This window comes from Grus americana, chromosome 10, assembly GCF_028858705.1.
Source record: "Grus americana isolate bGruAme1 chromosome 10, bGruAme1.mat, whole genome shotgun sequence".
NCBI classification, from domain to species: Eukaryota; Metazoa; Chordata; class Aves; order Gruiformes; family Gruidae; genus Grus; species Grus americana.
Genome location: NC_072861.1, coordinates 3966093 through 3979965, shown reverse-complemented (window position 1 = coordinate 3979965; position 13873 = coordinate 3966093). Strand labels below are relative to the sequence as shown.

At 39.3% G+C, this 13873-nt stretch overlaps 1 protein-coding gene and 1 long non-coding RNA gene across 8 annotated transcripts in view; one reads left to right on the top strand and one right to left on the bottom strand.

Annotated features, from left to right (window-relative positions):
- The window catches only part of PEAK1 (pseudopodium enriched atypical kinase 1), a 115774-nt gene that overhangs the window by 41212 nt on the left and 60689 nt on the right, over positions 1-13873 (bottom strand). For 4 of the 7 annotated variants that reach the window (XM_054836340.1, XM_054836339.1, XM_054836338.1 and 1 more), the window contains one exon: positions 12220-12400. The exons of 2 other annotated variants lie outside the window; for them this stretch is intronic. The gene's annotated coding sequence lies outside the window, so the exon portion shown is untranslated. Of the gene's footprint in view, positions 1-12022; positions 12156-12219; positions 12401-13873 lie in introns of all 7 variants that reach the window. One more of the 7 variants, XM_054836342.1, reaches the window with a different exon arrangement.
- The window catches only part of LOC129210541 (uncharacterized), a 43686-nt gene that overhangs the window by 24616 nt on the left and 5197 nt on the right, over positions 1-13873 (top strand). Inside the window, exon 2 of the long non-coding RNA XR_008578570.1 lies at positions 9784-9851. This is a non-coding gene — a long non-coding RNA (uncharacterized LOC129210541). The remainder of the gene's footprint in view (positions 1-9783; positions 9852-13873) is intronic.

Genomic DNA, 13873 nt, shown 5'->3' with positions numbered 1-13873 from the left:
GGAAGAGCCTCACAGCCAGAGAATCACAGTCCCAATTTGTAGGCATATTGAGAAACATACTTGTTTACGTTCAATACCTGGAAGCACTGTGCTTTAAATCATCTGGTAGCATGTATTAATGAAACGTAAATCGAGCAACAACAAACAAAACTTGGAAAAATGCTTTAAAGTACCCCAGCAGAGGTTGGAAATAAAAGCTAAAGTATCAATGTTAAAAAATGTGAGTAGTGCCCTCACAGATCTCATAGCACTTCACAAAGGTGAATGAGCATTTTATAATACAGATTTTTGTGGAGAGAAACAGTGACTCACCATTTGGTGAAGGATCAGGAAATAGACCCTGACACTTGTGATGCTCAGTTCAGTCACGGCACTTACTTCACACAAGGTACGCCAGGAAAAAACGCGAAACTAAGTAGTGGGGAGCGGCATTATAAACCACCAGAATTTTATTCCCAAAGTGCACTAATATTCACCAAATACCAGCTCGTGGTTTTAACAAGCCAGAACTGTGGCAGATAGCACAGGTGGCAATTTCCATAAATGCCAGGCGTTATCTTTTCTTTTAAAAAAAGAAAAGTTCTATCTTGTTGCAGGTAGATTTTTCTTTTTTCCTTCCAGTCAGAACCGACTGCCCTGGTAACTGTCGGAGGCCACGAAATGACAGTTCTGCAGAAAATGCAATGAATCTGCAGTGGATATTGAGGCAGCAGTGACCTCCACTAAAAAGCTGCAGGCTTTAGAACCCCTCTTCAGCACCAGGGTACTGTGCGGCTGAGCTAGAAGGGATACAATGGACGGAGAGGACAACAGAATCACTGCTACGCCAAGGACTGAAAAATCCCCTAGTTGCAACCTTGCTGCAAGACAGAGTGAAACAACCAGGAAAACAACTCCGAACTAGCTCTGTTTTTAACCTCCCACGCTGTATTTTCTCTTGTTTAAAGGGAGTTTAAATTACATAAATATTTCAGAAAACTAAGTGAGTGAAAGAAACTCTTGAATGTTTTTTCCACCTAAAACCTATAAGAATAAACCATGATAGAAATAACCAACGAACTGGAGCAAAAACCTGCCTAGGGCCAGGCAATCTGGAATGCTTCAGAAGAAAACGGGCATTTCTTTACAATTTACCTAACCCAAACAGATAAGGCCACAGAGCAGGGAAGAGTCAATGAAACATCCTCAGGATCTGCCCAGGTAATCTGATTAGATTCTGCATCATCACACTGAGAACACAAAAACCAGTAAGAAGGACAAGCTCTCACATTTGGTGGTAAAGCCCAATAGACCAGCCACAGCCTGCATTTGAATATGAACTCTTCTGAGTTCCAATAAGAGATTCTTAACGGGAGAAAAGTATTAATTTTGTTTTTCCTTTTGGAAATAATCATGATTTAACATTAATAAAACCTAAATTCATAAAGATCAGACATATATATACACGATCATATTATTATGATCATTCAGACAATGGTGCACAGTACATTCTTTAGGGATACTTTTCACTTGCACAGAAAATTAGGTTACTTTTCAAAAAGAAAAACCCAGTAAGAGAAGCCAGACTTATAAATAGTTTGTTTACCTTCCTTCCTAAAAAGGGTAAGCACATCAGCTGACAAGAACAAGCATGATAATGAAAATTTAAAAAAAAAAAATCCTCAATTTCAGTGCATTTAAATTTGTCCCAACTCTATTTAAGCAAAATTATAGAATTAAGGCCTTTGTAGCATATTAAAAATGCACCACTTTGACTCTTCCTTGACCAATCTAATTATCTTTGATTTACCTTTCCCGGGCTCACTGAAATCCTGCCCTTTGATCTTTTTTGCCTGTTGTTTAAGCACATGAAAACATCTAGAACAAAAAAACTTTACCAAACCTTTACTAAACCTCTCCAGGATGTACTCACAAAAGACAACAATGAAATACCTGAAAAACATTTTACTGCTTCTCTAGTTACAAACCCCAATAACGGTTGTGGTTCTCCCTCTGCTGAGCACAGCTTGAGAATGAAAACAGTCTATGTCATCGCTCTATTATCAAATCCATCAATTCTGCGACTTCAATTCCATTTAAAACTCTCTCCCTTGCACTACTGCAACCTCTGGCTCCAAAGATCTTTATGCTGAACCCCTGATGCAGCAAAAACCACAATTGTCAAAAATCTATCAGTTTCACTTTAGCAGAATAGCTTGTGGAGAACAAAATAGTATTAGAAAGGATACGAAGGATCTTACTAAAAAGTAGCCAAAGACAACCAAACCACTGTAGTCGCAGGAGCAAATAACTTCTGAGAGAATTAGTGGATCGCAGCCAGTGTAAGAGGTCAGCTAGAATACAGAAGATAAAACAATGCAGAGAAGCCAGATTACTCTCCATCACTCTCGCCCCCTGCCCAAGATCCTCATGAGTTATTAAATAAAGACTTGAGAGAATTAAGTTTAAAAATAAACCACTATCAGCCATTATAAAAAATGAGATATTAAAAATAACTGATGAATTCAGGGCAACAGCACAGCAGGGCTGGACTGTGTAAAGCCAAGAGCTGTGGAGAAACTCGAGAACAGGGGGGTGGGGTGGGTGGGTGTTGAGCTCCACATAACATTATGCAGTACTTTATCATCAGAGCCAGTCCAGCAAGGAGCTAAGCACAATGTGAATGAGACATGGTTTTTATCATGAGTTCTGTGAAGGAAACTTGCTCTCCCTTCCTACCAAACAATGAAATAATGGGCAAAAGAGAACTGACGGAATTTTATTTTAAGATTTTAACTAACTGCAGACATGCAAATGGTGCAACAGAATACATAAGGCAACCAGCAGATTACATGCTTTCAGTGTAAGAAAATCAATGACATGATTTACTGAATATTGTGTTCAGTTTTACTTATGACATCTTAGGAAGAAATGCAGCATAAAACCACCACAAAATATTTTAAGGGATGAAAAGCTTTCCATATTAAGTGAAACAAAAAGATTAGGATAGTTTAGTTCAGAATTGAGACAAGTAAAATAATATTATATTAAATGATCCATCACAAAGATGATAGACTGTGTTCCCATTTAGTGTCTGTCTCAAAAAAAAAGAGCAACAAGCCCAATGTAGCATATTTAAATGAGTAAAAAGAAAATTATTCCATATAAAATGCTTCCTGAAACAAGCTGGCACTGAGATCAAGAGGTGAGCTGCATTCAGAAAACGATTAGACACTTATACACAGGATGAGACACTGACAGTTGTATTAGACAGGGTAAAGCCAAAGCTTCCACCTTTCAGTGCTTAAAAGAAAGCACTATTTGAGCTGAGAAGAAAATTTGCTCTTTAGCAGATTATTCCTTTATTGTCCATGTAGGAAGTTTGGGCAGCATGAAGGACAGGGCCACAGCTGGAGCCCGGGTGCCTGACCACAGCCAGCATGGTCTCCCTGCAGCGCAACTCCTGGCGTTGTGCTGCGTGCAGGGTACCTGTCTCCTGACATCCTGTGCCAATTGTCAGCCTCTTCACACTCGCAGATCCTGTTCTCCCACTTCACCAGATCTGATGCACCGAAGAACCACAGAATACTTTCAGGATCCCTGGTCTATACCCTACATATCCCTTCCACCTCCCTATGGCAAGTCCCTTTTGTTCAGGATTTTACCTACATAGGCCTTCCTTTGGCAAGGCCCTTCTCAAAATGCATCTCTCTGATTAACAACATGAGTCTGATTTTTCCTTTTTATCAGATATCTTTACTTCCAGTGTTTTTAGTTTAATATAGCAAAATAACTAAATGGTGAAATAATACTAATGTCCCATTATCTCTCATGTTCTTTGTGTTCATTTCTGCTTTTTATGACTACATGCACACGTTTGATATTGGGCAACCGGGACTATAAACTACTTGGGCCAAGTGACTGTGTGTCACACTAGCACGTGTATTGCAATGATCCACACAGATCCATAGCAATGCGTAAGTAAGATGGCGGTAATTACAAAGTAAGGAAGCCAGGTGGAAGTCTTACAGAAGATTACAATTGTTTAAATGTTGTCATACAACAAGATAGAAAAAAATCAGGATAAGATAACAAAGGAATGATAGAAAAGGGATTTTTCTCTACAACTAACCTAAATAATTTAACTTTTGAAGACACATAGGTTACTAGTTTATGGTGGAAAATATAAATAAAAACAAGCTGCACATTTGATATCTCATTCACTACTTGGTGGAGTAAGTGGCTGGAAAGGACTGGAACCTTTGTAAAAACTCCTTCGGTTTCCCATTCCACAGCAACCATCTCCTCCCACTACCCTCCACTTGGTGCAGTCATTTTGCCTTGTTCCTTGCATCTGCGATCAAAGACAGACATTCTAATTTGAAGATCTCTTTGATAATCTTGAGAAACCAGCTACAGGTAATTTTTTGGCCATCAAAGCTAGTTCAAACAGCTTATTCTCACTCAGACTACTCTTCTAATTAGTATGCCATTTATTCATCCCAATAAGGTACTTCACCAGGCATGATGAATGCAAGAAACTTTAATCTGCAGGCGTAAGCCACAGCAATGACATGAGTAATGAGCTGTAAGTCAGAGGGTTAAAGATACTATTGTTTACTAGTGTTGAAGTTAAAAAGAAAACAGCAGTGTGGAAACAGACCCAAAAGCTGTGAAAAATCAATACCTTACTTCATTCAAAGCACTGTCTTGTGGACCACTGTGAAGAACCAGTTAGTTTTCATGCTCTTTAGCCTGATTATTGGAGTCAAAAGTATCTTCAAGTCCACAACACACCAGTGTTCCGGGCACCTTGGGAAGGGCTCCATGATGCAGCTGTGCAGCTGTGTCCCTCCATGGTGACAAAAAAGGACTAACAGCACAGTGCAGGGCAACTAACAGTCAGAAAGCATTGTTTTAGGCTACCAAAAAAGACATGATATAGGGCAGGGGAAAAACCAAACCAAAATCAGTAGTTTATTTTAGTCCATAAAATCTGATTCCATACTTAAAAATAACCCATACATGGAGGAGCTATGCAGTGAAGGCATCATTAAATATAACCAAGGACAGAATCCAAAAGGAAATGCAATAGAAAACCTGTTTTAGTTTTTATCTTTACATTCAATGACTGTTTTTTGCAGTTAGGGAATTTGTTGAGTTTACTTCATGAGAGAAGAAATACCCTTCATTTTCCAAGATAGATGGTTAAACCTATCAAGTATGCAAACCACTACAATTTTTACCCCAACGCTCTAAAATGAGGAAAGGGAAAGGAGGAATCGCTTACTGCTTCTGAGCAGGCTGACTTCACACAGGGAAAACCCACCCTAAGAACCAAGCTGCTTTGAGGGCAGCAGGAGCATCCAGCCATTTCAAAACTGGAGGTGGCTTATCACAAGGAGCAACAGCATCCCAAGTCGAGCCTGGCACCCTCCCACTGCCCCTCCTGCTCTGAGTGTTCCTGCCAGCCCAGGGTGCCCACAAAGCTGTTCCTTCCACCTAAGACAGCCATGCTGTCAGAGTGCTCAGATACTAATTAAGAGGCTGCTGATCATACTTGAAAATAAATAGCTTGAAACCTAGCCAGTGCTCATTCGTGGGTCAGGACACAGTATGAAACAACACAGCTGAAGCACTGTAAACAAGCTCTAGCAAAGGAAAGAGAAAGAAAATCAACACGAATGTTTGTTTGCAGAAATGATAGTCTTAAATTCTTTCTTTAGTTGTTCTTTACAGATATAAATGTTTTCCTAAAGCCATTGATTATGAAACAAATTTTGCTACTTGTGCTTGACAGAATCCTAAAAATGCAAAGCTTTTTCTATCCAGAAAAAACACAAATGTGAATTTTCTAGCCTTGTACCGCTAAGATGACTCAATAGTAATCTACAGGGATCTGAGAGTAAAGCAGAATCACGCTCATCTGAATTCTTTACTAGCACACAGGACTGCTACGAGTCCACTGTTGTGCAGGAATGGATTTCACAGAAACCGCACTAAGCCGAGCACAGTTACACACTGTCACTGGCAACCCAAGTAAAATATGAAAGGCTGCTACTACTTGTCCTCTCAGAGGGAGGTTTTATTCCTGCTATAGGAATAAACCGTTACCAACGCTAAGAAGCAGTCTTAACATGGACTAAGAGAAACTGAGACCAAGACATACTCCCCCATCCATGTAAGCAGCATCAAGTTCAAGGCAGTAGCAATACTCTTCCCATTGGTCCCTGTTGAGGTCCCCGGCTCAGTCTCTATAGACAGGTCAGGAGATGATGTCAGTACTCCATCGAATGAGGAACATGGCTCGGGAATCTAAATCATGTTTCCTCAACACTGCTTCATCAACACTCTGCACAAGAAGGTGATGTGTATGCCAGGTCTCCCTCCCAAGTACGGTCCATAGAAGACACTACGTGCTCTCTAATATTTAATCTTGCAGTTGCTACAGAAAAAAATCCGTATGGCAGATTTCAGGGTTATGGGCTCAAACTTGGCTTAATAACACATGGTGGCATATGTTATAGTTATATAAACAGTATATGGGATCCCAACTGTTACTCAAATGGTGAATTGCGATGGTAATTGCAATAGCTATGCAACAGTGTTACTCATTTGTTTTGCCCCCATGCTTAAGAAGTACTATTGGTTCTACTTTGCCTTTTTTTAATTAAAAAAAAGAGCAAATTGAGCTTTTAAGTCTTCTCTGTAAAACAAGCTGCTCAAATCTTTAATTTCTAGTGACTGTTGTCACTCTCCAAAAGACACAACATTCCTGGAGCTTCATGCTGTTGACAAATACAATGGAAACAAACCGTTGCTACTCTTGAAATGGATTCCTCCACATGCAGAGTCCAGGAAATATCCTTTTAAGTCCAGACTGTTATCCAGAACTTATGGTAACCGGGTGGTCAGGACTTCCACAAGCTTCTGAGGATTTTTGCTTCTCAGTGGAGTCAGGCAAGCCTGGCCTAAACTCTTTATTTCCAGTTTACAATTGCACGTAATAAATACAAATTATTTGCTCAAGTCTTTTTTCAATGTAATCAGTGAGTATCTCCGCTTTCAAATTTCCTGCTCACCCTATTTACATTTTCTTTCAGACTACTCAAAAAAACCTTGACTAGTTTTAAGACAAAGATTAATACGTAGCATCCCAGGCCAACTCTGTAACAACCTCCCACTTACAGTATCAGAGTGATCACATATAGCCAGGCCTAATCCACATGATGCATACTGCATTTTCATCACAGTCTACCTAGAGGGGCCGACAAGGAAGCTGGAGAGGGGCTGTTTACAAGGGCATGGAGTGACAGGACAAAGGGGAATGGCCTTAAGCTGAAGGAGGGGAGATTTACATGAGATATTAGGAAGAAATTCTTCCCTGCGAGGGTGGTGAGGCCCTGGCACAGGTCGCCCAGAGAAGCTGTGGCTGCCCCTGGCTCCCTGGCAGTGTTCCAGGCCAGGCTGGATGGGGCTTTGGGCAACCTGGGCTAGTGGAGGGCGTCCCTGCCTATGGCAGGGGGGGTGGAACTAGATGATCTTTGAGGTCCCTTCCGACCCAAACCATTCTATGATTCTACAAACATAGCAAAATTTGAAATTAAATTAAAATGTACTGTATTTTAAAAGTTAATTTATCCTTTTGCATACTCATTAATGAAAATACCTATTCATAGCTCACTCAAATTCAGCATCTGGACAGAAGATGTACAGAGGTATGAGGAAGAGAGGATATGTGGTTTTGCAAATACAATGAATTTGCATTTTATTTTTAAAGCTATTCTAAAAAGCAAGCCTTTTGGTTTGCAATAGTATCAGGCAGTTATTCAATAGAAAAAAACAGTCTAAGTAATTTGCATAAAGATACACGGCTTAATTTTTCAGATTTCCACAGAGAGTTGTAGAAATATTTTTTGGCATAACCAGAAAATTCATCACTACTAACTTCACTTTCTACGGTTGTTTTAAGTACCCCCTACTCAAATCATTTCTCATATAACCATCACTCAAAAAAGTGTCAGCTTTAAGTCAGTTGTTTTAAAAAGCCTTTTGTTGAAACCAAGTATGTTAACAGTCATCCCAAAGCCTTAATTTTGATAGAAATTGCAATACATCAAACTCAATGAAGGCAGCAGCACTATGTTTGGACACCAGAATGCAGTATGTAAAAAAAAAAAAAGAATTAACTTATGAAATTCAGTAATAGGCTATTTATCAGCTGCTTATCACACCTGTATGCAGTTGTAGGAGTTGGCCCTTGTGTTGCTTCACACTGAGAAACTGAAGAAGATTTGCTCTGTGCACTGTGCAGGTTCTCAAAGTACATATTAATACAAAAATTTGTGCTACATAAAAATAATTTTTTTTCTCCTTTTTTCTGTAGAGAGCAAAAATAATTTCTTTACTTTGACATGGTATGGCAGGGTCGGGAAGACTAAAGGGAAACGTGGAAAGACACACAAAAAGCTAACAGCATTTCTCAGAATACCCTGGTGACACAGAGCAGCTTCATACAACCTCTCATTTACGTTCACCCCTAGTTCTGCCAAAGCAAGATAACCGCCGTATAAAACACGGCGGTACTCGAGCCCACCCGCTCAGCTCTAACCCCGAGTTTCTCTGGGCTGGTGTCGGGAAGCAGGTGCACAGCCCGTCACACTCGCACCATTTTAGCGGTGCCGCCGCTTTGCTCCCTTTGACTGTCGTTCTGCTGCCAACCCCGCTGCATTTTGCCAAATGCAATTCAGTATCAACAGACTGTACTTCTGTTCCAGCAGAGAATTCTTCCGAGGCTGATATAATTCAACATGATTAACAAAAGGACAGTTTCATAATGCTAATTAGCATTGTGTAGTCAGAAGATAGACTGTAGGCCTATATCTCTAATGTCCTATGTTAAATTTGTTCTCTAGACATAAAAGACTGGTACATTAACCATGTCTTATTTCCACATTTTTCTTTGCAGAGAAGCCTGGATGAATTGTAATGCACACAGATAGTATGAAACACTCAGCAGATGATTTTGCTTAAATCTCAAGTAAGACAAATTAGATGAAATCTTCAATCACTGCCTTGGGACATGTAGGCGATGCACTGCATCTCACAAGTAACACCATTTGGAAAAATTCAGTTTTCACTCGTCAGCCAATGTACTCTTAATTACAAGCTAAAACTTGGAGAAATACGAACTGGAAAGGAAAAGAGCAGAAGAGAGACTTCACCGAGATAATGAGACGGCTGCTTGCTGAAATTAGGCAACATCATCGTTAATGTCTGCAGTGCTGAGCTAAAGGAGGAAAAAGTAAATTCCTCATACTGTCCCTGCATTCCCTTTAGCAATGGGGCCATGCTGTAGTAAGCAGCTTTAAGTAAGGTAGGAAGCTCTGGCAGGCAGTTCACTGAGTGAGGGGTTTTATTTTATAGGGTGTGATGGAAGAACTAGTGTGAGGCTATGTAGAAGTAATAAAATAAGTTCTGCCTCAAATCTCTGTGAACCTCTAATATGCCAGGATCCATAGACAAATGAAAGTCTCAGCAGATGTCCAGAATCTTACTGCTTGGCATGCCTATTCTTTTCCTGGTCCACACTTCATTTTTACACTCTAAAAATAAAGCATAAAGAAAGACATTAGGAAGACCTGTCAAACTAATTTAAGTCCAATTTCAATCTTCCTAATGAAACATGTGATTCCAAAACTCTTGTAGTCGTTACTGTACAAGGATGGTAATTTTTTTAAAGCTGTTTGCATGAATTTGATGTTATTCCACAACAATGTGGATAACACCTTTGTTTTCTTGTAGATGCAAACATGGAATTGTGATACCAAGATTCAGCATTACTACTTCTGCTAAACATACAGAGATCTTGGGTGAGTACATACTTCTCTTACAGTGGTAATCAAGTCGTGAATCTTACGTGTTCAAAGGTTCTATCTCAAGTGGCTGGCGTAAAAGTTTTGCAAATGGAACAAAAGCACAACAGAGTATTATTTTCCTTCTGTATTATCATTGTGATATATGGGGAGAAACATAATACTGCAAGTATACAACTTTAATTGAAATGTGAACTGCTTGTTGATACTGTTTCTCTCAGTTCTCCTTTTCTAATTAGAAAAGCAATTCTAAAAATTGCTGTGCCCAAAACGTTTGGGAAAGGGTTTGAAATCACTCTGAAAGTTAAGCATAGAAGTAGTTCAGGGGTTAAAGTCACATAAACAGTGCCTTCTTTAAAAATGCACCTGTATAGATTTTATATTGTAGTAGCAGAGAAAGATACATTATAAACACACACACAAAAAGGAAGAAATTCATAAGTGTCAAATATGTTGGAATATTTCTGAGATCTTCAGCTTGAGACCTACATAAGACATACACATCACAGGCAGAAAACTAAAGTAGGTGTGACCAGATTAAAGAGGACTTAAAACTGACAAGATATGATAAAAAAAGAAAAAAACTATACTAGTAATGAATCCTCTGAAAAATAAGACAGCCAGCTTAATCCGATCAAAGTTCTTTAAGGATGCGAAGGGGATAAATAGCACTAGTAAGAGCTACTGTCTCCATTTGCTTTTTAGAAATGGGTGCATTACATTTTGAGGCATTATAGACACTATTAGGCATCCACAGGCTGCACTACTACCCAGAGACAACACGCAGAGGAAGAAGTGAAGACTAAAACATTTTTTGCATTAAGAGGAAGATCCTCCGAGTGGTTTGCAGAGTGTGCTCCAGGGCCATTCAATTGTTCTACAGCATTAGTATTTCAAGCAGAAGACATTTAACTCACTCTCTTCCAGGACCAAAGTATAAATGCAGGGAATGAGGTATTTATCCAATGCAGGTAACAGATTTCTATCTAGCAGTTTTCTGCAACTTAACTGTAAATGATGCATGAAAAATGTATTATTAAATGTTAAACACAAGCTTTTTAACTGAAAAGTAGGGACCGCACCAATGATCTCTGTGGTTTGTCCTCAACAACTACAGCCCTACAGCTCCGAGGAGCCTACAGTTCCCACCACTCTGTGTTCAAATTAATAAAGAGCAAGCACAGCTTCAAGGAAATTATGGGTACTTTTTTTATGTGCAGACACGGCCACAAAACATTGCCTTGCTAAATGTTATAAGAGTTCTTACAAATATTCAGCATTTGTACTCTAAGCATTTCATAATTTCTCTACAAAAAAGGCACAGGGGGAAGGGGAGAGGAAGAAATTACTGGTTCCTCAGTCCCAAAGAGTTCCAGGCAACAGAAAAGACAAACTTGTGCACAAGTGCTGTATATGTTAGCACCAAAATTAGAAACTTAGACAAGAGAATTTTTTCAGGTAATTTTTTTTTTAATGACGTCTGAAGTTTAAAAATAGTTTACAGGTATTAAACTACTGATTTTTTTTTACCATTTGAATTACTTGAATTTGAATTTTGATCATTTGAATTTTTATGTCATTAGCTTTTGAAAAGCAAGACTGATTTGTTGCTGCTGGCATTTGTGTGCAGACAGATTTAGTCGCTGTACTTCTCTGCATTTTCAAAACCCCATTGTCAAGGATGACCAGATAAACAGGGCTGCTTGGCAATGGCAAGGCATTGTCAAAGTGGGAAACTTGATCCATCGGTACGCAGCTGTTGTGAGCTAAAATAGCAAGACTGAAAATCCTGCCGTCACCCCTTGAAAGCACAGGATTTCTAACTACATTCTGTGGCACGCGGCCTCTTCATTAAGCCTCGCTGACTTAAAGTTTATCAATACTACTGTGAATTAATATAGATTACTGTAATACATGCTGACAATACAACCACACGTTCGCAAGTGGTTTGTGCACAAAAGAGAAAAGATATTGCAAACCAGCTTTGAAATAAAATTATAAACCTAATATAAAAGCTAAAAGATGCAGAGTAATAACTTCTGAGCTCCTCAGAAAGCACATAAGCAAAGACAGGAGTGATGGACTTGCTTAGACCTCCTGCCTGCTGTGATCCTGCCTCCAAGCCAGACCAAGGTAATTGACTCTGCCTTTCACGTTCTCATACCTACCCCTTTGTACCAGGAACATCACTTCTTGTCTGAGAAACACATATCACACCAGAGCTTTGAGTAGCAATATCTTCGCAGTATCTTTTTGAGATACTATTCTCTAGACACACCTCCCCATTCAAGATGCTATAAGCTAGAAGAAAAAAAGTAACGTAAGGAGATGCGTATTAAAGGTGACCCAGCTCCTTCACACGTACCTTAGTTGGTGTGAAGTAGTCCTAGTGCTGGCCGAGTGGCAAAGCAACATTAATAACGGAGGAGGCTTATTGCTGTGGTACTTCGGTTCCCCCCAGTGAGTCCAGTCAGGTTGCTGTCAGATGTACCTGACTGCTCTCAGGTGCGTCAGACAAGTCCCAGTGGAGTTATTCCAGGCACACACTGTGTTTAGAAATACAAAGCAAAATGAAAAGCGGTGCTGCCTTTTACTTCCCTCAGGAGAACTGCCTCTTGCAAATAGTTTTGTCATTTTCATTATATCCTGTTTGATTTGCTTTACCATCTTGACTGGAACAATAGCTAAGACGTAATAGAAAAAGATTTTTTCCACAGGCTGGTTCTAATTACATTAAATCTCAAGTGAAATAGGACATTTAAATAAGAAACAACAACTGCAGAGCCTGAGATAATAACATACCAAGATACTAGGCTTTTTGAGAGTACCATTACAATGATGCATTAAACATTACAGCGTACTCCAATCACGTTTCAACACCGAAGCCATTTCTTCTGTGGCACACCACTGCAGAAAGAGGTTAGCAGTTATCGCAGTCAGTGTTCAACTCCAAACAATTATGAAACATTATCCCTCATGCTCTAAGCTACACAGATCTTTGTAACGAGAACTGCGAAGTATATGCTTAAACTTCCTCATGAGGCGAGGCAGTTGGGAACAAAGGGTCACTACAGGATTCATCACCTCGTGAACCGCAATGGAGAGCTGAGGAAATTTTGAAGAGCTCCTGGATTTTGTTGCAAGTTGTACCTTTAACATTTTGTCATGATAATTGAATTCTCTTTCAACATGCTTGGAAAACACATCATCTTTAGATTGCTGAAAACCACTGAAATATAAACATGCTAAATGGAGACTGTGGCTATGTGGCCTCTCCCCCCTCCTAGGAGGGAGACAGTTCATCAATTCCCTTTGCTCACAGACAGTTACTAGACCGACTTCGCTAACATCAAACCATGTATAAGTGATTCACTGGTGTATGGCTAGAGCTGAAACAGTTATGTACATACAGATTTGGGTATCGGTTATCTCTTCAGCTGTTTTTCCATTGTCATCATAGTGAAGTTTCGAGGAAATTATCTAGACATTAAGAGTATTACCTAGACACTGAGTATTACTTTCAGTCAATAAACAGAATCTGTGATTCTGAATTCTATGCTCTGAGAATATGAACTTTCACAGCAGCAGTTTATAAAGTAAAGCATTCTTGTCTAAATAGCAAAACCTATATTAATTATTTATTAAAAGTATAATCAAGTACAAAAAGGAAATTGAAGGTTTATTTCAGCACACAAAACAATTTATTTTCTTGTGTGGGTATTCTACACTTGATACTTGCAACACTACATGTGCTCTTATGCACTAATGACCTACATTTGTCTAGTGAACAATGCCACGGCACTGCAGAACGATTGCTCACAAGCAGAAAGTTGAGTAGAAACATTTATATGACCACATTGCAAAAACATTTTCTAACTGCAGCTCAGAGATATCTGCACAGCCACTGCTGGAGATGCCTGTCCGAATAGACCTAAGTCTGAAAAGAAAATGCAGACAGATATGAAGGCAATCAGTAAAAAGATACAGCAAATATTGCTACCTATGAAAACATTTAACTT